General features: G+C 47.4%; 1 protein-coding gene and 2 long non-coding RNA genes across 3 annotated transcripts in view; 2 read left to right on the forward strand and 1 right to left on the reverse strand.

Annotated features, from left to right (window-relative positions):
* Asic2 (acid sensing ion channel subunit 2) overlaps window positions 1-25430 on the forward strand; it is a 1092647-nt gene that overhangs the window by 560825 nt on the left and 506392 nt on the right. The gene's annotated exons all lie outside the window — the stretch shown is intronic.
* On the reverse strand, window positions 885-12313 carry LOC146893200 (uncharacterized). Its single transcript, XR_015003716.2, has 4 exons — window positions 11822-12313; window positions 6469-6616; window positions 1509-1641; window positions 885-1131 (listed from the first exon to the last, which is right to left on the reverse strand). It is a non-coding gene; the product is annotated as an uncharacterized LOC146893200 (long non-coding RNA).
* LOC146893199 (uncharacterized) lies at window positions 12203-15762 on the forward strand. Its single transcript, XR_015003718.2, has 2 exons — window positions 12203-12703; window positions 14815-15762. It is a non-coding gene; the product is annotated as an uncharacterized LOC146893199 (long non-coding RNA).

The following is a 25430-nucleotide window of genomic DNA, read 5'->3' on the forward strand; positions in this document are numbered from 1 at the left end:
CCGGCACCAGGCACTGTTTGAGGAGATAGGGCTGCAGGATCAAGAACTTGTATACAGCTCTAACTTCATGGTATATACTGTGAAGTTAACAAACGCCAGAGAGAATTCCACAGTGCTGCCTCTGAAACTGAAAAAAAGAAATGTAACTTAATGAAGAATACGAATATGACACAAGATTGGGTGGTCAGGCAAGGGATTTGGGAATCATCTGGGCTGAGATGTGAAAAATCAATCCTATATGGAAACTCAGGGGAAAGATTCCAGGTGGAAGAGATAGCACATGCAGAGATACTGAGGTGGCTTCACTCTCGGTTTGTACTGCAAAAGGGCCCTGAGCATGAAGGAAACAGAATGAGTGAGGAAGTAAACCTCCGAAAGCTAATCCAAGGCACAGATCACGACTATCCCAATAGTGAAGATGTGGCATTTAGGGAATGACAAGGGCAGCCATGAAAAGCTTTACATGGAAGAGATGGGGTACATTAAGAGCAAAGCAACAGAGGATTGAGCATCACAGCGTATAGATTCCCGGCCCCACTCTCTGTCTCCCACATACTGGCAGCCTTCAATCTGCCAGTCCCACCCACTGCCCTCTCCCTTTCACTGCACACCCAGTGCAGTCCCACCCACTGCCCTCTCCCTTTCACTGCACACCCAGTGCAGTCCCTCCCACCACCCTTTCCCTTTCACTGCATGCCCACTGCAGTCCCATCACTGCCCTCCCCTTTCACTGCACGCACACTGCAGTTTCATCACTGCCCTCCCCTTTCACTGCACACCCACTGCAGTCCCTCCTACCATCCTCTCCCTTTCACTGCACGCCCACTGCAGTCCCTCCCACCATCCTCTCCCTTTCACTGCCCTCTCCCTTTCACTGCACGCCCACTGCAGTCCCTCCCACCGCCCTCTCCCTTTCACTGCACGCCCACTGCAGTCCCTTCCACCACCCTCTCCCTTTACTGCATGCCCTGTATAGAGCCACTTCCCTTGCTTGTTCCTTCTGGCTTCCAGACCAGCTTTCTAGACTTGCAAAATGAAGAGTTCAATCCTCATTTCTAATTAAATACCTCACCGAACACTCAGAGATATGCTTTGGTGTAGAACAACATTCCCCTGAGCACATCTTTAGCCCTTAAAGGAAAAAGAAACATGATAATTAGTAGCCAATTAATATACATTTCAACAAACTATATTTTAATTATTCTGTCATAGGTTGTCTGCCTGTAAAATATTCCATGCTAATTAAATCCTCTTAATAATCCAACGAAAGGGCCTCTTTTCCTTGATGTGACTGAGAGCGGGACAGCCATGGCGGACTTATTGCTCATGTAATTTGAGTTAATGGCATGGATCCTGCTTTGAGCTTTCAGATGCTTATTGAACCAGTGATCCCCCGATGTTTCCCGGACATCTCTTACATATAATTATCACACAATTGGCCCTGTTATGTCTGAGATATAACATTTTGACAAGATAAAGCCTCGGGAACTTTGCTGGGAGTAATTGACCTGTGTCCTATTCCTGCCTGTGATTGATGATACAGCCCAGAGACATACGTGACCCTTTTCAGCTGTTGGTGACACTTTGAAACTCGTCCTAACGTCTTCTGCATGCCCCAATGCTATGGCTTTGGTGTTAGGCCTGTAGGGAGGAGAGGGCACAGTTGAAGACTATGGATTTGAGACAATACCATACCCATACCAATACCAGCATCCCATACCCTCACACAAGGAACCCAGGATTCTCAGACAGGCAAAGCATGGACAGAAGTTGTCCACAGCGGCAACCAAGAATGACAAATCAGAGGGGATGAGCTGCCTCAGCCAGGAGGAGGCCACAGGCTGCACTACCGCATGCAGTGGGTGGAGGCAGCTCCAAGTTACTGCAGGATGGAATGCATCTCTAGGTAGGGAAGAAGAAAGTATGGAGATCAGAGGTGATGAGGATGCTTTATCTGTGAGTAGTGTGGTCCAACGATTACCTACTGGAAGCGCATGAGGGATTCCGAAGCCAGGTCTAGATCAGAGGAAAACACAGTTTTAAGCAGAAGCCCCAGCCCCATGAGGATGCTGATTGACTTGCTATAATACACAGAGACTCATAAAATATATTGATTCTCAAGCACAATAGACTTTATGTCTTTGTTATTTAATAGGGTCATGTGAGTGTATTTGATTGGCAGGGCTACTCTGCCCTCTATCCATGGTCATTAAGGTTGCTTTCATGTTGAAGCTCTGCCATCCCTTAGGACAGCATTTCCTTCCTAAAGGGTGATTCCCCTACCAGCAGAGCTGAAGTCATCCTGGAACTTGGTTAGAAACATACATGCTTCAGGCCCTCTCTAGGACCACAGGGTTGGAAACACTGTGAATAGAGCCCAACAAATGTGCTTAAAACAAGATTTCTTGACTTAAACTCTTCTTGCTCAGGAGAACCCCTTAGCCAAGGGCCCTGTTGCTATCTGCATCCAGTCGGTAAAGAAAAGAATGCTTGGAGAGGCGTTTGCAGATGAAGAAACCTAGCCCTAGTGAGGCACCCACCTCTTCTATATCCAACATTGCCATATTGAGAGCAAGTCACTTGTCCATGGTCAGCTTCCATAATAGCCAAGAAGGAGTCGTGTGCTGAACAACACACACAGTGTGGGGAACTGGGAAAAGTGAATAGTTGACTTCCTCGGGATCCTTCTCTTTAGGAAGGCATTCTACCAGGTACCTGGAACTTACCTTGGTTAGGGGACATTCAAAAAACACAAATCACCCCTCTTTCCAAGGTTCTGGGACCATTGCAGATGAGGCAGCACAAAGGGTGTAAAGCCACAGTGAGGGGGGAGCCCATAAGCAGACAGTGTCTGCTGGACACAGCAGAACAGCTGCACACAAGAAATCACAGTTGGGACAGTGTCTGCAAGGCTGTGCAGCCTGAGCCAGACCACACCCTACACGGAGATGGGAGCTGGGCATGAACTCCGACCCCATCCATGGAGCCACTGGCAAATGTTACCTGATGGGAGAGAAAGGAACGGTTTTCTCCAGGAGCGTAACCCCTCATAAGTCCACAATGCTCCAGTGAGAAGCTGCATTATCCAAGAATATCTGGGCAGCACCAATTGGTCTTGAGGGGGAAGAAAAGGACACAACATTTGTTGTGTATGGAAGGAGAGATGGATCTTGGAGAAGATGGGGTAGTGGAATATTTTTTTAATTACAATTTCTTTTAAAGAAACACAAATCCGAGGTGTTACGTTATGTACCCAATGCCACTGAGCTGAGAGTGACTGAGCCAGTGTTTACCTTAGGATTCTTGAGTTCTGAGTCTGACAGTTAAAGTTAATTACCAAAACCGACCTAGGTTAGTTCCATCGTGGAATAGTTAGCACTCTAGACTTAGAAACAGGCTTGGGTTACCCTCCAGTCTCCATGTCACAGCAAAAGGCAGCCTGGTCAACGGTACACACAGGCATTGGGAAAGCATGAAGGAGGAAGGAATGTGCCCAGTGAGCACAGAGAAAATGCCACAGTGGGAGTCGTGATTAAGAAAAAGTAAGATAGGGGCTGGAGCGATGGTTCAGAGGGTTAAGAGCACTGACTGCTCTTCCAGAGGTCCCGAGTTCAATTCCCACCAACCACAAAGCGACTCACAACCATCTATAATGAGATCTGATGACCTCTTCTGGTGTTGTATTTTTGTAATAAATAAATAAATAAAACCCTTTTTTAAAAGTAGAATAGATATATGTATCCGTGTGTGTGTGTATATAAAATTGTGTACATATTATATTTATATATATATAGTTTATGTATGTATAAGTTTATATATGTATACATACACATAACTTTTACAAGGTATTTGGAAAGAAGAGAAAACTCCACTCACAGATGCACCCTCATCTATCTATCTATCTATCTATCTAGCCAGAATGAGCACTAACAGCAGGACCAAAGACAAAGACTTCTGGACACACAAGCAAATTCCCAGACTAGGAAAACCCCCAAGAACATAAGCAATTGGATGCTCCTGGAGGGGGAATGGTGAACAATGACAGCGGGATGATAGACAGGACCCAGAAGACAGAGATTGGATGCCAGGCGAAGGGATGTGCACTTTATTCTTCAGGTAATGGGGATGCAGGAGGAAGGTTTGGGAAGGAGAATGACAGGCGCAGATTTGTGGAGTCGAAAGATTCCTCTGAGGGTAATGACTAGGCCTGACTAAAGAAGAAATATCCAGAAGGCGAGAGATAACTGGGAAGATATTTGCAATTGCTTCTGAGAGAGAGAATGGGACACTGAAGGAGAGCCATAGAAATGCTTAAGAAAGGAAGAAGCATTGGGACTGGAGGTGGCTATGGGAGGAGGAGGCGTCCAAGACCAAGTGAATGCATTTAAGGGCCTTGTAGGTGAATTGGGGACATGAAAAGAAAAAGAAAGAAAGGAAAACAGCACAGTAGAAACCAGCATTCGGGGGCAATGTGTTGCAGTTCATTGATTCTAAAAGCTACAATCCTTTCGCATTGTAACAGCCCCTTATCAGGTTGTCCCTAGAAGTAATGATCTCTTTTGATCATGGCCACAAGATTCTCAACTCATTATGCACATGCGTGGACCTGGTGCCTCAGTGTTGTGTTGTCCCTGCCTCATATGGGTTATATGCATTTCTTACATATAGAACCAACACCTTCTAAAGGCAAAAGAGGACACATGACACATTTTAAAGTCACAGAAGTGGGTGTGACTGATTTCTCTACTGAGCAGGGCTATCTATAAGGCTTCCAACATCAACTGACAAAACACTCATTCCTGAATTTGAACAGAAGCTCCTTAATTTCTGACATGCATGGTACAGCTGAGTAGAGAGAGGTAAATGTGAGTGAGGAGAACCAAGGGAGCCTCAGCTTTGAGATTTGCTTGAAAGAAAATCCTGGAGACAGCAACAGAACTTATAAAAACAGGGCCTCACGCTGATGGGGTAGTTCTGTCAGTAAATTTCTTGCTGTGCAAACACAGAGACCTAGATTTGATCAACTAGACCCAGGTTTAAAATAAAGAGGAGATGTGGTGGCTCATACTTGCAAACTCAGTGCTGCAGAAGTAAAGACAGGTAGACTGCTAGGCCACATTGTATGGGACATGGCCTGAAGCAAGGAGAGACTATGTCTCAAAAGAAGGCAGAGAGTACCTGAAGACCACCTGGGGCTGTCCTCTAGTTACACACACACACACACACACACACACACACACACACACACAAATGCATACTCACATGCACATGCACACTGCTGCCTCAGTAGGGTGCTGGAGATGGTGTGTAAAACAAATAGGTACCCTAAATACTGGGAACACACAGGGATGCTGGGGATGCTAAGGCGGATGCTAGGTAGACCCTCACCATTCCTGTTATCTCATCTTGTAAGTATCCAGCACTGAGGCGCAGGGTATTTTAACATGAATTGAATGTTTTTATTCTAAGTGATAGGAAGGCAGAGGGTCACTGTTGGCCAGACATTTTTCTTCCCTAATGGCATATAAAGTAAGTGGTGCATCTTCAAATCGATGGCATCTCAGATTCAGCAGTGCACGGTGTTCATTGTTCTCCCCCTCCTCTCTCAAAGCAGCACAGAATAAGGTAGATGTCAGGCCTAACATTTTTAAATGTAACCAAAACAAAACAAAAATCATGCAGTGTTGATAAGAATTCAAAAAGATGAGGAATGTTTTGCAAATGGGTTTGTTGGGTTCTTTATGATGTTAAACATCCGCCTAACCCAAGACTCGGAAGCTCTCAGTCATGGATATGTATTCACCCGAGAGAGAGATGAAATGCATCCCTGTGAGGAGACCTGTGTACGTTAAGTGTTTGTGGCACTGTCTTCCTAATGGCCACAATCAGAAGACACTACAATGTGTGCTATTAACTTGTGGGAGGGGACACCAAGTGTGGTACAGTCACAAAGGGAGCCATTTGTCAATGGGTAAGCACTAACAAATGACGCAGGTGACAATACAGATGAGCCTTGGGCATTCTGATAAGTGAATTAAATATGAAGATACTCCATCTTTACGGCATTCACTAAGACAATGATTCTCAACCTGTGGGCTGAGACCCCTGTTGCATATCAGAAACCCTACATATCAGATATTTGCATTGCAACTCATAACAGTTGCAGTTATGAAGTAGCAATGAAATAATTCTACGGGTGAGGATCCCCACAACATGAGGAACTGTGTTAAAGGGTCGCAGCATTGGGAAGGTTGAGAGCCAGTGCTCTAAGAGGTGAAGCTAGGGTAATAGAAGCTCCCAGGGCTGAGGTAGCAGCTGAGAGAAGATCAACCCGAAGGGTCTGAGACACGAGTAACAACAAGTTCTGTAGCTTGATGGCATGGTGGTTACACATCTATGTACATTTGTCAAAACTCATTGAGTTATTCAGTTAAATAGCATAAACTGAGGGCTGGGGAGGTGGCTTACCAGGTAAATCCTTGCCGCATAAGTATGAGGACCTTAGCTCAAGTTCCAGGAGCCTTGTAAAACAGTTCCTGCATCCTCATCGGAGACAGGAAGATCCCCACGGCCCTCTGACCAGCCTGTCTAGTCAAATCAGGAAGCCCTGTAAGAACTAAGAGAGCATGTCACAAAAAATACAGTGCAGAGAAATTGAGGAGGACGCCTGAAGTCAGCCTCTGGCTTCCATATGTGCACATGCGCATACACACACGTGCAGGCACCTCCACATACAAACATGCACAGACACACACACACGTACAAAAATTGTACGTGGTAATACTGATTTTTTTAAAAAAGATGTAGCTGCAAGATTAGAACAGGCCTGGGTTAAAATCTCCACCCTTCCTCCTAGTAGCTGTGTCATGTGGTACTTGTCTTCAGTGGATAACAAGTCCATGAAATAGGACTCGGCTGAGAAAACCAAGTACAAAAATGTATGCTAAGTACTCGGAGAGCTGGACAAGAAATAAACACCCAATTACAGTTACCCGCACGGTTCCAGGGACTGCAGGCCTTTCATTACTGAGGAACTAATCAGTTGTTGGGATGACAGAATTGTATAGGCCAATCAATCGTTTGTGGCTGAAACCATCATTCTGATCAAAGCAGTGTTGAAAAGGCTCCCGGGAGATGCAGCCTGGGCCATTTGCAGTCTGTGCAGCCAGTCTTTACGCTGCTGTTCACATAACCCATCTCGCAGAAGCTTTCCAGAAGGGCAGAGAAGGCTGGGTGGAACTTACTTTGAGCAGGGTCTCTGCGATGCCTAGAAGGCGGGGTATCGCCCCTGACACGTCGATGGGATATTGATTTGAGGCCACATTTGCTTTCCACTCAATTTTAAATCTAGACACAGGGCAAAAATAAATGGAGGGCTTAGTGCACCCCAGGGAATGGTTAGGCGCTTTATATGAATTGGTCTCACTTAGTCTTTATGAAGAGTCCTCTGAGGTAGAAGCGCTGGTAATTCCCAGGAAGCAGATGAGAAAGTAGGCTTAGAGGGATGAAGGGCCCATTCGAGATTATAGCCAATAAGTAGCAGAGGCTGGATCCAAACTTTCAAAGTCCTGGTGATAGTCTTACTCACCCGGCAGATTGCAGGAAGACCCTGGGGACCTGAGTGAGGGATGTCAGGGGGTATAGAGGCTGTTAGCTGAAGAGGGGGTATTGCAGATACACTGAACTCAGGGTTGCTTTGAGTTGGCAAGCTTGCATTAGAGTCCCTGGGAGCAGGTGAATGGCAGGAGAGCTGTGGGTCTGCATGCAGTGCTTATTCATTGGAAGAAAAGTTCTGAGCCACACTGACCGGGCTGTTCACCTCTTGCTATTATGTTTCTCAGGAAGCCAAAACTCTCCACATCCTAGAGACAGAGGAAGTCAGGGCAGCACTGTCCTCAGCTTCCTGGGGATGACCTTGAGTCTTGTAGAATGGCCTGAGTTTCCAGGAGCGACTTGTTGCCTGGGCTTGGGCAAACTCCTATGTTTGTTTACACAGGTCGGTAAAATGAGTGCTCAGCTCTGTGTGCCTGGCCTTTGTCTGCAGCAAGAGATAACAATGTAGCTGTCTGCTCCCTCGCTGTCACGGCAGTCAAAGGGTCAGCCTCTCCAACCACTCCCTCTGCTTTCAGAAGTCGCTGAACTGGAGACAGGGGCTGGTGGGATGACTCAGTTGACAAAATTGCTCGCGAGGACCTGAGTTCAGATCTCAGTACCCACATAAAATCTGGGCTCGACAGTGTGCATCTGTAACCTCGGAGCTGGCAGAGGGAAGGGGAAGATAGCTGGTTCCCAAGCGTACTGGCCAGTCTGTCCAGTTGAACCACTGGGCACAAAGGTTAGCGGGAGCCCGTCTCAAAAAGGAAGGTGGAAAGTGACGGAGAAAGACATCTGGCTTTGATCTCCCCCTCCACACATGTGTGCACGTACCATATGTACACAATTGGCACACAGATACACACAAAGAAATTGGGGACAGGGATATGAAAGTCTCAGAACAAATTTGTGTGGGGAAAAGATAAATGAGAGAGAAGGAAGGAGAGAGCTTCCCTTGGACAAATTTTAAATTCGAGGAGCCGACCATTAAACTTTACAAGTGCTAACAAGGTTGAGGTTGCACAGGCCTCATTTCAAGCATTGAACTTGTCAACTTGTAGATAGCAAAACCAGTATGACTGCTGCCACATGAAGGATGCACAATTACTTGCCAATTACTCCCTCCAAGAAAAAGTAACAATCCCCACAGTCAGATCTAGTTCGCAAATTAGGAATTAGAAAATACAAGAGTCGAGGAGAAAGCACAATGAAGGACTCAGGCTTAAAGCTGAAATCAATATTTCTTCCCGGGGATAAAAACATGCAAAAGGGATCGTGTGCACTGCAACAATGGCAGGGAAGAAGAGGCGACTCTGCAGTCCCTGGACTCGGTATGATCCGGTAATAAACGTTTCTTCAGCATGTCCTGTGCCGGAGATGTAGAGGAGCGGTCAAGACTTGGTTCCTGGCCTTGGAGGATGTGCCGTACAGTAGGAGTCCACCTCCCCGCAGCGTCACCCCAGAGATATGCCTTTGGGAAATGGAGACTGTGAGGACTTCATGGTGAGGGTCATGAAGATATTCTCCCCAACCCTTAAATAAAGATCAAGGCTTCCCCGTGGCTTCAGAGCCTTCTCTAAACAGGTCCCGGCATAGCAGCTAACCTCCTCTCCCCTTATCGCCAGCCCCTCCAGCGTCTAAGCCACTGTCAATTCTTAAACACGACTGTTCTAATTGAACTGTGTCCTCCGAAAAGATGCTGAGACTCTGGGCACTGAGAACCGTGAGAGGCAGCGATCGGTATGCAGCATTTTTGTAAATTTTTCTAGGTGCTGAGCTCTTTTGGTCCTCGGTCTGTGCCTCGGGTCACTCCTTCACTGGGCTGGCTCCCCCTGAGGCTACATGTGATCACCTCAAGGAAAGTTCCTTCCCTTATTACTCCTTGTGGCACTTCGTGAGTGTCGTGCTGTGTATTGCAGTTCCCAGCAACATACCAGTTTCCCTGGCTGGCCCATGAGATCCAAGGCAGGCCTGATCCTTGGCACCACAAAGACCAAGAAGACGTATCTACTAGCCCAGGTTGTGCCAGATTCCTGGGAGAATACAAGGGCCATTGTAAATATGCTTTGAAGGCTATGAAGCCGCAGACTTCACAGGGCTGGGATTTTAGCCTCTGTGTCTATACTGTACATGTGGCATATGTGGTAATCTGGCACCGTAACATGTTTATGGTGCTGCTGCTTCAAATTCTCCGTGTTTTTCTTGCTTGCTTGTTCATTTGTTTTGGGACAGTCTTACGTAGCCCAGGCTAGACTTGAAGTGTCTCTATTAGTCAGGCTGAACCTCCTGCCTCCATTGCCCCAGTGCTGGGATTGTGGGCATGTGCTACCATCTCATCCTATCTGAAAGCTTTTGGTAAACAGAAAAGAGTTTTCTCTTGGAGCTGTCTTGCTATTGATCTTAGCTTCACGGGTCTCCACTTTGGAAGTCAGCTCTGAGAGCCCTGTATGGGGCTCAGGAGAAGTGCGCTGCTATCATGGAAGGCACTGGAGCCATGCTAAGGCAAGAGAATGGGGAGCTAATGGGTAGGAGCTGCCTTGCCTGGCCCCAGGAGAAGTCCAGAAGGACTCTCCATCTGGCTGTCCACTTTCAAACTTGACCTTTTTGCAAGCAGTGAGCAAGTAGGGCCCATTAAAATGCAAGACACCTGCTGGGGCTCAGCAGGAATCTGCTCATTAGAAATTAACTCTTTTTTTTTTTCGGTGGTGGTGGTGATATAGCAGACTGCATTGCCAATTGCCAGGTGACTGAAATATATATGTGTGATAGTGACCAAGAGTCACCTCCTCTCAGATCCTCCTGTAAGGCTCCTTGGAGGCAGCAGAAGTTACCCTCTCTCTGAACATCTCAGTCTCTTCATGTACAAGCAGAGTACAATAGTCTCTTCTGTGTCCACCCATAGCCTGCTTGGTAGCTGTGGGGAGGGGGGGCGGTGAGTGATGAAAATGGTCTGGATATGCTTTGAAAGCCAAAAGGTACTTAATAGATTTTTTTTAAAAAAGTGTCATTTCTGGGGTGGCAAGATGGTTCAGTCAGTACAGTGCTCTCTGTGCAAGCCTATGGGCCTGAGTTTGGAACACCTAGAGGAAGCTGGGCATGGCAGTGCATACCTGCAAAGCCAGCACTGGGGAGGTGGAGACAGGAGGATCCAGAGCTGGCCAAATCCAAGAGCTCCAGATTCAACAAAAAAACTATCTGCAGAAATAAAATGGAGAGCAATGGAGGAGACATCTGACAGTGACCTCTGATCTCCGTACACACGTGCATATAATGTATACATACACACACATACATAGACACACACATACATATACATACACATACACACACAAAAGAAAGTTTGCCATTCCTTTTCCTACTAACTATTAATTATGAAACATGAATTCCCCAATTCTGTTCATAAATCTACCCACACCTCTTAAGTATCCCCCTCATGCCCACCCCTCTTCTAAGGGAACACGTATCTTCCTCCTACAACAATTCTGGCCCAGAGTATGATTCTACCCGACGGTCTCGCTTGGGCAACTCCTGCACAGATAGACAAAGGCGTGAGAACGCCATTCTGTGGAGCAGCAGAGGGCCCCTTTAGGAAGAGGCTGCTGCACGTGACATGAGGCAAAATGGAAGATGAATGGAGACAGAGCAGGTCACGGGAACTGGGTTCGGATCCAGTACAGGCTGCGTGACCTTGATACGCCAACCCACCTCCCTCCATCTTGCTTTTCCCCTCCCTTCTGTAAGTCCTCCCCCTCCCAAAACAAGTGTTCTGAGTAACTAGCTAATTGGGGATCCCAAATTGGACAGCGTGGCGAATGAGGGCAATCCTTAGTTTCTTTTGAAGACCATATCTGTGGAGAGGTTTGAATGCCTCCTGACCTCCTCTCATTATCCAGCCCAGCTCTGCCCATTGGGCCATGCGGTGAGGCCTGCAGACCTGTGATCTTTATCACTAACAATCCTTTAGATTCAATACCTGCCGTTTCTCATTCTGAAAATCCCACCAAAAGATGTAGAACAATGAAAGAAGTGATCATTTGCAGGCAGCCGGGCTGGAAGGGCATGGAAATTGGCAGCTGCGCAGCATTCATCCCACACTTACTGCATGCGTGCATTGTGCTGGAAGCTCTGGTCCATCTCTCCGTTTGATGCTCACACCAGCCGTAGGAGGTATCATTAATCCCCATCCCAGAAAAAGAATGCGGAGGTTCAGAGATGTTAAGTAACTTACCCACAGTCGCATGGCTGGCCAGGTAGATAGGGACCGACTCTCTCCCTTTCTCCAATGGTCTAACAAAGGGGCCCCAGGCAAGTCTTAGTCTGCTCCTATTCAACTCCCAGACCCTCTTTCTTCGGCCCTCCATTAATGGAGAGCCATCTGAATCAGATTTTCACTTGTCTTCCCAGCAACTCCCTAGAACTGTCTAGAATATTTGTGTTCTGTCCTCTTTCCCTCTCCTATCCTTGGGCATAGTCAGCCCCTCTACTGTCAGCCTGGGCTGCCAGTCCCTGGAAATTCCGCCCATATTGTGACCTAGTACCCGCGGCCCCAATCTGGCTACCTTGAGGAATAGCAGACTGGGGATTAGATAAGGAAGTGTTTGTCCACTTGTCAGACGTGTGTTGGGCATCTGCTGCTGGGGTCAGGCCCTGGTCTGTATACAGAGAGAAAGGTAAGCCAAGAAATGTGTCTTCTCTCTGTAGGTTTAGTCTAACCAAACCGGCAGACTCCACTTGCAAACAAGTGATGTCACAAATGTGTGATGTAGCTTCTGGAAGGAGACAGGGCTGGTAGTCCTGTCAGATAGCTTGGGGAGGGTCTCTGTGGAGAGAGGAAAGCTTAGCAGAGATGGAGACAGCGTGAAACAGAGAACTACATGAAGCGGAAGGGATGCCTACCCTGAATGGTGGTATCTGACAACATGGAAGCCCTGAAGCCAGAACAAGCCCGCTGTACAGAGCAGAAAACGGGACGGCTACTGAAGACGCAAAGGAGGGGGTGAAGTGATAACAGTAGCCGAGTCAGGAAGGGAGGGGAGTCTCACATTATGTGAACTACAGAAAGATGTTTCCCTTTTACACTACAGACAAAGGGAAGCCCTGGGGAAGTTGGGTAGGTGAATGACATGGTCTTACATTTTTTTAAAAACCACAGTGATTATTTTATGGGACATTAACTAGGAGAGAGCAGAAATTAACATAAACACCATTGCTATATGACTGACATTGCAGGGTCAGGTGTCTGTGGCTTTGACTGGGATGTGGGTGGCAGCAGCAGAAGTGGTGGTAGTGGCGGGATAGGGAATGTATTTATTAAGAGGGAGTGTCAGGTTTATCACACCAGCTATATGGGAATGTATGGCCCCCGGCTTGTTAGTTAGAGTGTGCTGGTTTCTGGTGTATAAATACCCTTCCACGGCCTGCCTCAGGCTCCCACCAGGAAATCAACTGCTTTGCGGTAGTCCCAACAATTTGCTGAAGCCTGTGAATGATTGGTATGAGCCAGTTCCAGCACTTGCTAGATTTAGTTTTAAGGCTCACTCTTCAGAAGGTGTTGAAAACTGGGATGTGAGGGGCAAAGGAAAGATGAAATCTGGAAGGACAGCCAAGCCCATCTACCATCGAGTACAAGCTAATGTCATTTACTGTGAAGGGAAGGCTGAAGAAGTTAGCCAGCTCTAGACAGAGTTCAGAATTATGGATGTTGGGCCAAGCCACTCGCCAAGCTTAATAAGGGAGTTTTGGGGGGTGGGTTGTTTGCTTTTTTGTTTGTTTGAGGGGGAGTTGGTTCTTTTTGGTTGGGATTTTTTTTTCTGATTTGGGGTTTTTTTTTGTTTTTTTTTTTTGGCCTGTGTTTGTGAGTCTGAAGAGAAATTTCTAAAATCTCCACAAATCTAAATAATTCCAGAGCCACTCCGTGGCATAGTAGTCAAGAACATGCACATCTGAAAGAAGCCATTGTCTTTTTTATTAGTCAGGGAAATGATAGCTGCTGTAACAAGCAAGTTCTGAGTTGTGAGTTTATCTAACTTGAGTTGACATCTGTCCAAAAGTGTCACGGATGATGTGTGAGGAGTCTCGAAAAGAGGTTCAACTCTGCCTTGATCGTTTTTCTTATGGCTGTGACAAAATAGTCAACAAAAGCAGCGTAAAAAGGAAGAACTCATTTGGGCTCACAGTTGATCCTGGCAGGGTAGGTAGAGCAGCCGGGGTGTCACATTATGTCCGCAACAGGAAACAGAGAGATGGTTGCTTGCGCTTCGTTCCCTTTCTCCTGACTCTCCATTCCCAGGACCGCAGGCCACAGAATGGCGTCTGCCTCTAAAGTTAAACCTTTGGGAAAGCCGTCACGGATACAACCAGAGGCCTGTCCACTGAGTGATTCTAACTCTCATCAAGATGACAATCATGATCAACCGTCACACGCTCTGATCCACACGGTTGTGCAGGGCTCCAGGCTAATGCGTGCTCTGTCGTCACATGGCTGCTGAAGTCAGGGCAGGGATTAATACCTATTGCCAGGAAGGTCAAGAGAGAGGCAGGAAGGTGCACTGGCTTCAGAGTCCCACCCTGTCTGTTGATAAGAACTGATCAGTATGGCCACATTGGTGTGGAGAGATCTGAAATCAGCAGTCTGTGTTTCCCAGCAAGAGATTCACTCTTGAAATGGGAATGCCAATTCTTGCTGGACAGCCATTCATCACTGTCTCTGTCTAGGCCACTGGCTATGCTTTGGGCAAGTGGTTTACAGAGAGTCTCAGTTCCCTCCACATAAAATGGGAGTGATAGTAATATTAATGATGTTCCTATTCTCCAAAGGAAAGGAAAGGAAGGGAAGGCGAAGAAAGAGAAGGAAGACGGGAAGGATGAAGGATGCTTTGAAAGCAGCTGACTTGGTGTCTGCCATGCTTAACACATTTGAAACAGGAGTAGTATTCTGATTCCTATCCCAACACTCGCCATTTTCCAGACAAGGCTATTTTCTATCAACATTTTGTTCCATTTCTCAACTCTAGGCTTTAGTCTACTATCCACAGAGAATGAAGTCTGATCTCTAAAAGCACTTTGAAATACCTTTATGCCTTGAAGAGGCCCTTTACTTCTCAGCACTGGCTTTGGACCCAAGGGACCTCCATTCTAGATCTAGACCATACTAACATGTTAGATCTTTGGGCAAAGCCAATGGAATTCTCCAAGCCTCCCCCACCTTCTCCTTTGTTACAGAGAGATAACAGTGAGAGCTTATTGGAGAATGAGTTAGCTGCCCTGTGTAGAGGTGTCTCAACTGTGAGCTTGCCACATGGGACCGTCTGTTGCCTTGCCAGCATCTTCAAATGCTCTGAAGCCTGCTCAGGTTGTTCTGAGAGGAGATACACACCCGTCCAATCACCTACAGATTTTCCCCCATTGAAAAACAGATCTGTTTGGCAATCAGCACACATGCCGCTTGCCTTGTGAGCAAGAGGGCTCTCGTCAGCAAGAAGTCGAAGCTGTTCATTTTCTAAGACTTCTCCCGTTCGTCTTGATGCTGCATCCTCAAGGTTGTCCGGGGTCTGGAGCAATCAGAAATGATTTGTGTCAGAGAGCACATTACAAGAATCATTTGTCACTTCTGGTTCCTGTTTGAATCTGAAGAACGATGCTGGGGAGTGATCTGAGGCATGATGTACCGTGCAGCTAGGATGAGAGGCCAATCATTATGTTAACCTTCTGGGGAGTCATGCTTGGGCTTCAATTTTAACAGTATGTATTCCAACCCTCACAGTGGGGTGGATGGGGAGCCATAATGAGACTACTTTATATTTGAATGATTATCTTTCTCAAAAAAACTAAAAGCATTGGCTTTTGTAACACAGAGAAGCATGGAATGGCCCCTTAGGGAACACCTGCCTAGCCCCTGATTCCACAGAGAATAATATTGAAGTGGATACAAGTTTTGCAACCCAGTGACAAAAGAAGCTGACGTTTCCAAGGGATGAGAAGGTACCTCATCATAAGAAGCTGCCTGGAGGAGTAGCCTGGGGATTTTGTGCCCCAGGTTTTAGGCTCAGCTCCTGCTCCATCTGGCTGTGGGATTCCAGTAAGACACAATGTATCTCTGCCCTTCCCTTCCATCTGCCTCCCTTGAAGAAGCATCAGCCACTTTTCACAATAGATACAATGCAAATCTTGGGATGGCTTTTTTTCTTTATTTGACAGTAAGGGGCAATGAAATCCAGAGATCTGAGAAACTCCTTGAAGGAGGCTTTGAGTGGGAATATGGTGGCATAGGTGGACTTTTGCGTAAGAGAAAGTGGAAAGACATTCTAAGCAGGGAGAATAGCAGGGCTGATGTCAAGGAAAAAAAGCTGGGCTCTTGTCAGGAAGACTTGGCCATGGACTACATGATAGATGGGAGGGGGAGGACAGAGGAAGGGTGTACTGAAAGGCAGCTTGGAATCAGATCAGGAGGAGCATGCAATGCCAAGCTCAAGGGCATAGCATCTCTAAACCAGTGGTGATATTGCTTCCCAAGGACATTAGGCAAACTTTGGACCATAGTTTTTTGGTGGTTGTTTCTGAAAGGATTGCTGCTAAACATCCAAACAGCAAAAATCAAGATACCAAGTGATGTAGGCAGAACTATTCTCCTCTGACCTTGATGGAGGAAGCATGGAGGTGGGTGGAAGCAAAGCTGGAGGCAAAACTTTCTACAGCAACCCAGGGGAAAGGTAGTGAAGGTCAAGGGACCAACTTCAGAGACATGGAAGAGATGGAGCTGGCAGCGTGCCTTCCCCATCCGTTCCACTAGCTCCCCAAAGTTTCACGTCCTTGTTGCTTTGTTTTCTCAGAATAGCATCATCTTTCCCTTCTATCTTCATATGCACTTGCTACGATGTCCAAAGAGCCAGAGGGTAAGACGAGACATGGGGCCACATTTCACTTTCAAGGTCCTGCACTGGGTTCGTAGCTGACTCACTTCTGATCAAGCCCTCTTCCAGAAGGGGAGGGCAGGCCAGGAGCCAACCCACACAGCACCTCCTTCAATTGATTTAGTAATTATTGTATCATTATTAGTTTAATATCTTCTCATAGAAGATTATAAATTCTACATGCAGTGAGTGTCTGGGTCATATTTTTGTTGCAACACTCAGGGCCGAGAGCGGCGGTGGCATATAGTAAGGAAATGCTTGAAATGAATATACTGCATAGAAGCTGGAGGTGTGGCTCAATGGCAAAGCATTTCCCTAGCGTCCATGACGCCTTGGGTTCAATTTATGGTATCACAAAACTTAAATAAACACAGGAAGAGACAAAAGAGAGAAGTAGAGAACAATAGAAAAAAAACCTTACAATTTATTATTGTTGTTATTGTTGTTGTTGTTGTTGCATATGGTGGCATATACGTACAGTCCCAGCATTGTAGAAGTTAAGGCGGGAGGATCAGGAGTTAGATATCAGCCGGGGCTGCATATCAAGACTATGTTTTAAAACAGGCAAGCAAGAAGGTAGCTCCACTACCAAGGCATTGTGTGGCATTAAGTAAGGTTTAAAAAAAAAATCAGCTCTCAAAGGGCCCTGAGTTTCAGATTAGCCTAGACTACATGGAAAGACCCTAAAATATGCTATATAGGGGAGTGAAAGAATTTCATGGGTTAGGCTAGTTGGGCGTCATATCTAACCTGGAGAATGTGGAGGTTGCTACTTGGTAGATTCTCTCTCATCCCCTGGGCTGGAGGACAGGCTGTGTGCTGGCTGGGGCTGCCTTCACTGTGGCCAAACAATAGGCAAAGACCCATTTCTCCCTAAGCAAGAAGAAACAGCAGCAGGAGAAAAACACCTGAATGTTCTGTCTGATCACATACCCGTGCCTACACGTGCCTCTACTGGACATCCTGTCCATTGCTGCATCTCTCCCTCTCTGTCACCTGGAAAATGGAGGCCCAAGGGAGGAAAGGAGAAAGACTGGCTATACCTTATGCTCCTTTCCATCTGGGGACAGTCAGGAAAAGGTATCCCCACTTTAAGGGCTGGAGCCTCGAGGCAGCTTATCAGCACTTCAGGTTGAAGGAGCAGAAGCTGGAGTTAGGAGAGATCAGAGGCTAGCGGAAGGAGGGACTACCTTGCCCAGCCTCCAGACACCATGGCCAGGCTAGGAGAAGTGTATGTGAGCACAAACTGCCCTCTGTGCAAAGGGAATGGCTTCCCACTGGCTTCCCTGTGATTCGCACAACAGCTTGTGATTAGTGACTCCAGAAACAGGGACACAATAACCCTATGTGTCAGAGCGTCTGGCCAAGCCAGTTCTCAGCCATTGAAGGTAAAGCCCAGATGGGTAAGAGCTGAGGCCTCTGTTAGGTCAAAAGCCTCTCAGGAAGCAAGAGGAGCCCCAGGTGGTATGTGCCTTGAATCTCCAGGTGTTTCCAGCCAGGGTCTGTTCAAGATGTTGTGTTGGCATAGAAAAAGGCTTCTCAGATTTGAGGGATCCCCATCTCTTGCTCCCCTGCCTAGTTAACATACACAAGTACCACCTGAAACACCCCTCCCTTCTCAATAGTACTTCATGTTCCCAAATGTCCTAACGCTGGTGTACCAGGTTGATGTGAAACATTTGTCTCAAATGACCAAGATGCCAGGCTACAAACACCTTTCACAGATCAAGGCCAGACACCAACAGTCATGATTTTTGCTGAACTATTCTTGGGGCTGAATTGTTTAACATTTTTGGGCTTCTGTTTATCATTGCAAGTGGGAAGTCAGAACTCATAGAGTTTAGGGTTTGGGGGTGGCTCAGTGGTAGAACCCCTTGTGTGGTACAAGCAAGGCCCCAAGCGCCACCCTAGAACTGCAAGTACAAGCACTAGAAAATTCGAAAAACACTACCCAGTCAAATGAAATTGAATGGAATAATGTTTTGTAGATTTAATAAACAGTAGCTATTTGAAAAGTCTAGCAATTGAGTGACCATGTCCATCAATGGAAAAGGCTGACCTCTGGCAAAACCCTGAGAGAGCCTGGCACCCTGCAAAGTAGGTCCTGGTGCTCCAAGGAAGCTGATTCACCTCTGTTGACCCAGTGAGAACCAGGACCTCTTACTCGATGTTTAGTTTTTTACCTTATCCCTCTCCTTCACTCCCTTCCACACCATCTCCTCCCTGCTTTCCTCTTCTCTTCCTCCCCACTAGTAAATTAGAGTAGAAACATGGGCATGGGAGCCCTAGTGCCCTCCCCTAGCACCCACTCCTGCTGAAGGTGACCCTTACTCACCCATGTTCTCACCAATAAAGAAACCTCATTAAAAGGGCTGGCACTGTCTGTGGGCAGCTTCCCAATGACCCACAAATTAAGAGGGCATGGCTGCCATCTGCCCAGTCTCCCTCTCCCCTGCCCCAGGGTTGGACGACAGAAGGGTGCTGACCCTCTTATTACCCCAATCAGAAGATGGTAAGAAAGAAAGAAGCTACAAAGAAAGTCTGGAAACAACATCAAGGTTGGTTTTTAATCTTCCTGGAGGCTCACAGACTAATTAGGTCAACAAAGCACTTAGCTTTATGTGTGTAAATTAGTAGACCATTGGAATATTCTGCGATGAGCTAGTTGCTTTCAACTCACAGACACTGAAAGGAACCTCCTCCTTCCTAGTGGATGAAATGCCTCCAGAGCCGAGAAATAGGAGCCAGGGACCCAAAAGCCCCAGGTGTGGGACCTCCCAGCCTCTGTGTTCACCAGATAAGTGAATTCTTTTGTGGCATCCACTGTTACTTTATACGAATTTCCTGGTCTGGTTTTATGCCTGGTTCAGGAGGTGGACTGAACAAGGACCTAGCAGTGGGGCAGACAGATACTAAAACAGTATTCTGAGCTGGAAGAGCAGCTGAACAGAGTCAGGGGGTGAAGGCAGGAGTCTCTTTGACAGGGTCTTAGACTCAAGAGCTGCTTTGATGGGTCTGATTTCATCTTCATTGAGAAGGAAAAAAGCCAGCCTCCCCCGAAAACCTACTGTGTGCTTGGCTTCTCTGATCGACACCCTACAGCCCCTCTGCATGGGGTAAGACTGAGTCTCGAGAAAGCCAAGAACAAACCTAGCAGAGTGACACCTGTCTGTCATCCCAGCCCCTGGGAGGGGGAGGCCTAAGGTTGGCCAGGCCAAGCCTGAGTTATGTAGTGAGTCTTAGCTAAGCCTGAGCAATGAGAACTTGTCTTGAAAATAAATACGTGAGAGTTGGGAAGACAGCATAATTGGTAAAACACTTGCTGTATAAACTTGGGCACCTGAGCTTCAGCACCCAGAACCCATGTTTAAAAGCTGGGCATGGTGGCTCATGCTTGGAATCCCAGTTCTGGGGAGGCAGAGACAGAAAGTTAGGTAGCCTAGTCTACTTGGCAAATTCCAGGCCAGTGAGAGACCCTGTCTCGAAAAGGAATGTGCTTAGTACGTGAAGAATGACACCTACGGTGACACCCACAGGGATGTGCATACATGCACACATGCCCTTGCACACAAATGCACACACAACCAAATGAGTGAGAAGTTAAGTACCATTGTCCCTTTCTGTTTGTGTAGAATCTCCACACAACATCAAAATCCAAGGATGCTGACGTCCCTTGTATAAAACGATGATGCATTTGCATAGAAATGCATCTTCCTGTTTATTTTTAAACCATCTCGAGATTACTTTCAATATCTAATACAATGTAAATGCATTGTAAGAAGCTGGTTTTCTGTGTTGCTCAGGGAATGCTGATGGGGGAAAAGTCTGTCTGTGGTATAGATGCAATTTTTCCCAAGTATTTTCTCTCCAAAGTTGTAGTTAGTTGAAACCACCTTGGGGGAATGTATAGATACACACAGCCAAGAGCAATTTGCCTCAATTCTGAAGTCAGAACAGCCAGAACAATCTGGTATCTGCAGTCACAAGTCTCAAACTAATGTGTGTGAGGGGGCTGGTCTTCTTGGCCGATTCCTTACCTAGCTCTAGGCAGAGGCTGACTGAGGTCCTGTGTTTCTAACAATCTACTGGGTGCTGTGGCTGCTCTGTGGATCACACCTGAGGTTCCATTCCATCCTTGAACCCTAGGCACCCATAGGAGCTTTTAGACCACTTCATCATTTGGTTCTTATTCCTTGGCGACTCTAATTTGGTTGACTTGGAGTGCAAACTCCCTCTGCCTTGGTGCTGGGGATCGAACCTATGACTTCCTAGACAAGTGTTCTGCCATTGAACTACACCCCCAGCTCTGAGCATCCCTGCATCTTAAAAATATCCCCCATGACTCCCAGGGTGTGTTAGGATCAGAAACAACTGAAATGCTTTGTTCAGTCTTCGTTAACGGAATCTTGAAAGCTAAACCCAGTTCCCAGATGCATCTCAAGCTCTCCCCACCCCACCTCCAGGGTCGGATTCAGTCCTGAAGCCTAACTTCTTTGCCCAAGGCCTCTCTGCATGATTATTCACCCTTGGTGGTCCCTGAGTTGCTGAGTTTCCCTGCTGTTCCAACATTTTAGTCCCATTGATTCAGTCCCTGCCTCTGTCGCCTTGGCCTTGCCATCCCCTGAGAGGCAGGTAGAGACTTCCTCGGGGTTATTGATTCCCAGGGAACTCACAAGGTGGCAGTTCCTTTCTTAATTAAGACCTTGAAGACCAGCCACAAGAATCAGACCAATTAATCTGCTCTCTGAAGAGCTGGTAGGGAAGCTGAAGAGAGCGATTCACAGTGACTCCTGTAAGTCCAAAGGGCTGCCAGCTAGCCAGCCAGACATGAGTCCAAGGGCTTTCTCTTTTGCTCCCTGCTTCCTCCTCTTTGAGTCAGGTGTATAATGGCATGTTTTAAAAGCCCGGCTCCACCCACGCTTAATCCTCTCCCTTGCCAGTCCTCCTCACTGGCTTGCCATTATCTGTCATTGGAAAGAAGACAACAGCAGATAATAGGAGTCTCCCATCCAGGCTTCTTCTGCTCCCTTCCATCCTCCAGGGAAATTATGTCGAGCATCTTTTTTTATTGACTTATTTATAAATATAGAAAATGAATTGCCCAAAGGTTCGTGTTAGAGAGACTCAGATGCTATCAGGGCTGCTGATACTCTGGCCCTAGAAGGAGGATTCCAGGGGCTTGGCGGGGTGTTAATTAAATGGATCAGCTTCTTTTTTCTCATGGGAAGCCAGGTGATAGCCCAGGCTTTGTCTTGCTTTAAAAGAGAAACAGTACTTTGAGTCCCATGGCTGCTTGCTGCTGCTTCTGTCTCTTAGGATGGTGGGGGAGAAATCACCATGCATGCAGACACACATGCATATACACACATTGATAAACCCCCGACATTGAGGTTTAATTACCTCTGGTACTGTCCTGTGGTGATGCAATAGAGGATTCACTGGCCCTTCCACTTTTTCACCCAATTGCTCGTCTGTCACCTTCTTCATCTGGGGAGGTGCAAGACTCCTTGACCCTTTTCACAGTACCCAGGTATTGTGGGTAGTCAGAAACTGGAACACATGGAATGTCCATGAATGACAGTCATCCTTGCTCCTTCCCAGGCAGAAACACCCGAGCTACAAGTGCCTCTGAGATCCATAAACCATCCCTTTCTTCTGGTCAGTGGAACCAGAGAGCTGGAGAGGGACAAGAGGCTCAGGAGCTTCCTGAGCCCTCATTGATGATCCGCTTCGTTTAATGCATATGCAAACACACATAAAATGAACATGTAAATTCAACTCGGATGAAGGCAGATGGGAGGGATGGGCACACATGTGCAGTATTCTTGAAAGAGACCCTGACAAAAATCTCAGGGAACAACCCCCCCATGCTTGGTCTCCTCTGCTGCTGTAGCTTGGATCTCACCCTGGGAATCAATGGATTTCTAGTTGACAATCCAATACAGAGTTGAATGTGAATAATGGTTACCTTGCTCCTGTTTAGTTAGGAACCTAAAGTCTTCATCAACTCCACAGTCCATGGAGGGATTAGGGCCTCCAGTTCTAGCCATCCTCTAAGACTCAAGTAAGTCTCTCTCTCTCTCTCTCTCTCTCTCTCTCTCTCTCTCTCTCTCTCTCCCTCTCTCCCTCTCTCCCTCTCTCCCTCTCTCCTTGTTTTGGCAGCCTAGGTAGTCAACCCAATATCCAGTGCCTCCTTCCGTCCTGGTGCAACATCTATTGCAAAGCTTGACTCTTCTTCCTCCCCATCTACATCCTCTGAATCATCCCCTAGAAGAAGGCAGGGTTCAGGGCTGCTCAGCCCTTCCTTCCACACAGAAAATAATGTGTGTCTCAATTAGCAATAGCCTCAGCCAGCACAGCATCGGCCCACCAAGGGTGAGTGACAGCCATCTTGCTGGAGAGCAGATCATTTGTCCCCACTCTGCGTGAGTTCCTCCATGCCCATGTGGCGAGAACTCATTCTGTCTTCTCCAATCAAAAAAAAAACAGACTTCCACTCTGACGCACAGTGTACTTGGCACGTGACCTTGGGCAAGTCATGAAATCTCTCTGAGGGTGTCACATGCTTTTATTTTGAGACAGAAAGACCAACACTCACTCTAAAGTCGTGCTGAGAGGAGTTGCAGGAGGAGTCACCATGCCACATGTGTCTCTATAAGGAACCCAACAACTGTGTCTCAATGTATTCTCAAGAAGTTGTTGGAGGAAGGAACAAGTGACAGTGGCCAGACGCACTGAGGCTGCGGGAGAGGGGCAGTAGGAAGCCTGAGTCAAACCTGATAGATCTGAGCCCACGGGGTGGGGGGGGGAGGGGAGGACTGGGGACTGCAAAGCTCACACAGGAGGAGGAAAGGGTGCATTTCAAGTGGCAAAGGCTGAGGAAGATCCATGGGAGGGTTTGACTGATGGAGACAAGAAGGCTCCGGTGAGCTAGTGTAATGGCAAACGTCTTTAATCCCAGCACTTGGCAGGCAGGTGCATCTCTGACTTCATGGCCAGCCTGGTCCACAGCCAGGGCTATAGGAAGAAATCCCCGGCTCAAAAACAAAACAAAGAAGGCTTGGTTGGGGCTCAAGGCTCATCAGAATACTTGAATCAAGGAGTTCCCAAGTACTGGGATCCAGGCTGGCTGACTTTGTCATTACAGTGGGTTTTTTTCACTCTGAGTCATCCAGAGCCTGGAGACTAATCGTGCTGACCCCCAGCGCAGGCAGAGGGAGAGCCCTGTTCCTAGAAGACTGAACAGAGAGCAGCTGACTTGGCTGGCTTCACACAGAGGGCCCGAGTGGCTCGGGAGATCGCTTACAGTAAATAGTTTCAACTCCCTGCTTGTGCATGGGAAGGGACTCTTGCCAGAGGTCGAGTACACACTCCATCAGCCCTCCAAACAGCCTACTGCAGTCACTGCACAGAGCGTGAAATCACAGGAGTACCCAGTCCAGAGCTGACATTTGCCCTCAAAGCTGCCTTCAAAACTCCAGATTTGCCAGATGGTGGTGGCTCATGCCTTTAATCCCGGCACTTGGGAGGCAGAGGCAGGCAGATCTCTATGAGTTCAAGACCAGCCTGGTCTACGGAGCAAGTTCCAGGGCAGCTAAGGCTGTTACACAAAGAAACCCTGTTTCAAAGCAGAGAGAGAGAGAGAGAGAGAGAGAGAGAGAGAGAGAGAGAGAGAGAGAGAGAAAGAAAGAAAGAAAGAGAAGAAACCCTCCCATTTTTTTAAATGGAGAAAGGATCCGCAAAGAGAAGACCTGGGCCCAGAAGATGGGGCTCCCGGAACTTCCTGCTGCTTTCTTACAGGTCTCCTCCCTTGCTGTGTGCTGTGACATCTCATGTTGTGTGGGGAGGCAGAAGCTTCTCTGGCTTTTGTGTTGAGCAGGTTCAGCACTGCAGACCCCGGGGAGCAGCTGCCAGCGCTTGAGATGTTGGTCCCAGTTCTCAGTGGATGATTACAATGTCACATGGCTCGTCCTGGGCATGAGCATCTACCATGAATGGACTGCTCCCCGAGGTCTGCTGATGAAGGCTGTGCAAACAGTTCCATTCAAGTCTAGTTTAATGAAGCAATGAATTTATCGGGTTACTCAAGGAATGTAGGTAAGGACTGGCATACAGGTACATCACTCAAAAACCACCCCAGCACCCCAACATGGTGACGGCTCCTCAAAGCTGAAGCCCTGGAGCTCCCTTCAGGCCGTGAAGGTAGGTAAGTAAGTGGTCAGTCTTCTATTCCCAGGGGCTGTCATTGCCTGTGTAACCTGGGGAGAGGCCCTGTGAATCCTGCAGGAGCATCCTCAGACTGGTGGGCTTTATTTTCGGAGAAACAAAGAAGACTGCCTCCCTTTGGGATGGGAGGTTCTGATTAGGATGGCTAGTGATTCAGTGGTAGAGGTTGTAGCGCTTGGAGTTGGGTGGAGAACAGGAAATAATCCTTCTCCCTCAAGGTCTTCAGCCTTATAATGCATGTATCCCCAGGCTCTGTCATTCTGCCTTCTGTCCTCTCAGGTGCTGTCCTCTCTGCTGCCTTTCATTGCCCAGTTCCTCGCAGAACCCTGTTGCTTGTCCACTGGGGAAGGTCAACTCTCTAGACACGTGGCTCTTCTAGCTCAGAGATGGTGGCGGTCCTTAACCACAAGCAAATGGGGCTATCCAGTAACCATGGATACTGCATCTCTTGTATCCCTGGCAAACACACTCGGGGTCCTCATTGTCAACAAGTGTTGCCTCAAGAAATGGGACTCATTATTCCAGGGCCTTCCTTCCCTCCTGCCTCTCCACGCAGGGCAACTATGACCAATGATAAAGCTTTTAAAAGAAGTCCTTAGAAGCCAGGACGTGGGGCCCAGAGGCTGGAGCTCAGAGGTTTGGCTTGTTTCCTGCCCAGGAATCAAAGTTTAGCATGACTCAGGGAGGCCTGTGTTCTCAGAT

This window comes from Myodes glareolus, chromosome 9 (genome assembly GCF_982192425.1).
Source record: "Myodes glareolus chromosome 9, mMyoGla1.1, whole genome shotgun sequence".
Lineage (NCBI taxonomy): Eukaryota > Metazoa > Chordata > Mammalia > Rodentia > Cricetidae > Myodes > Myodes glareolus.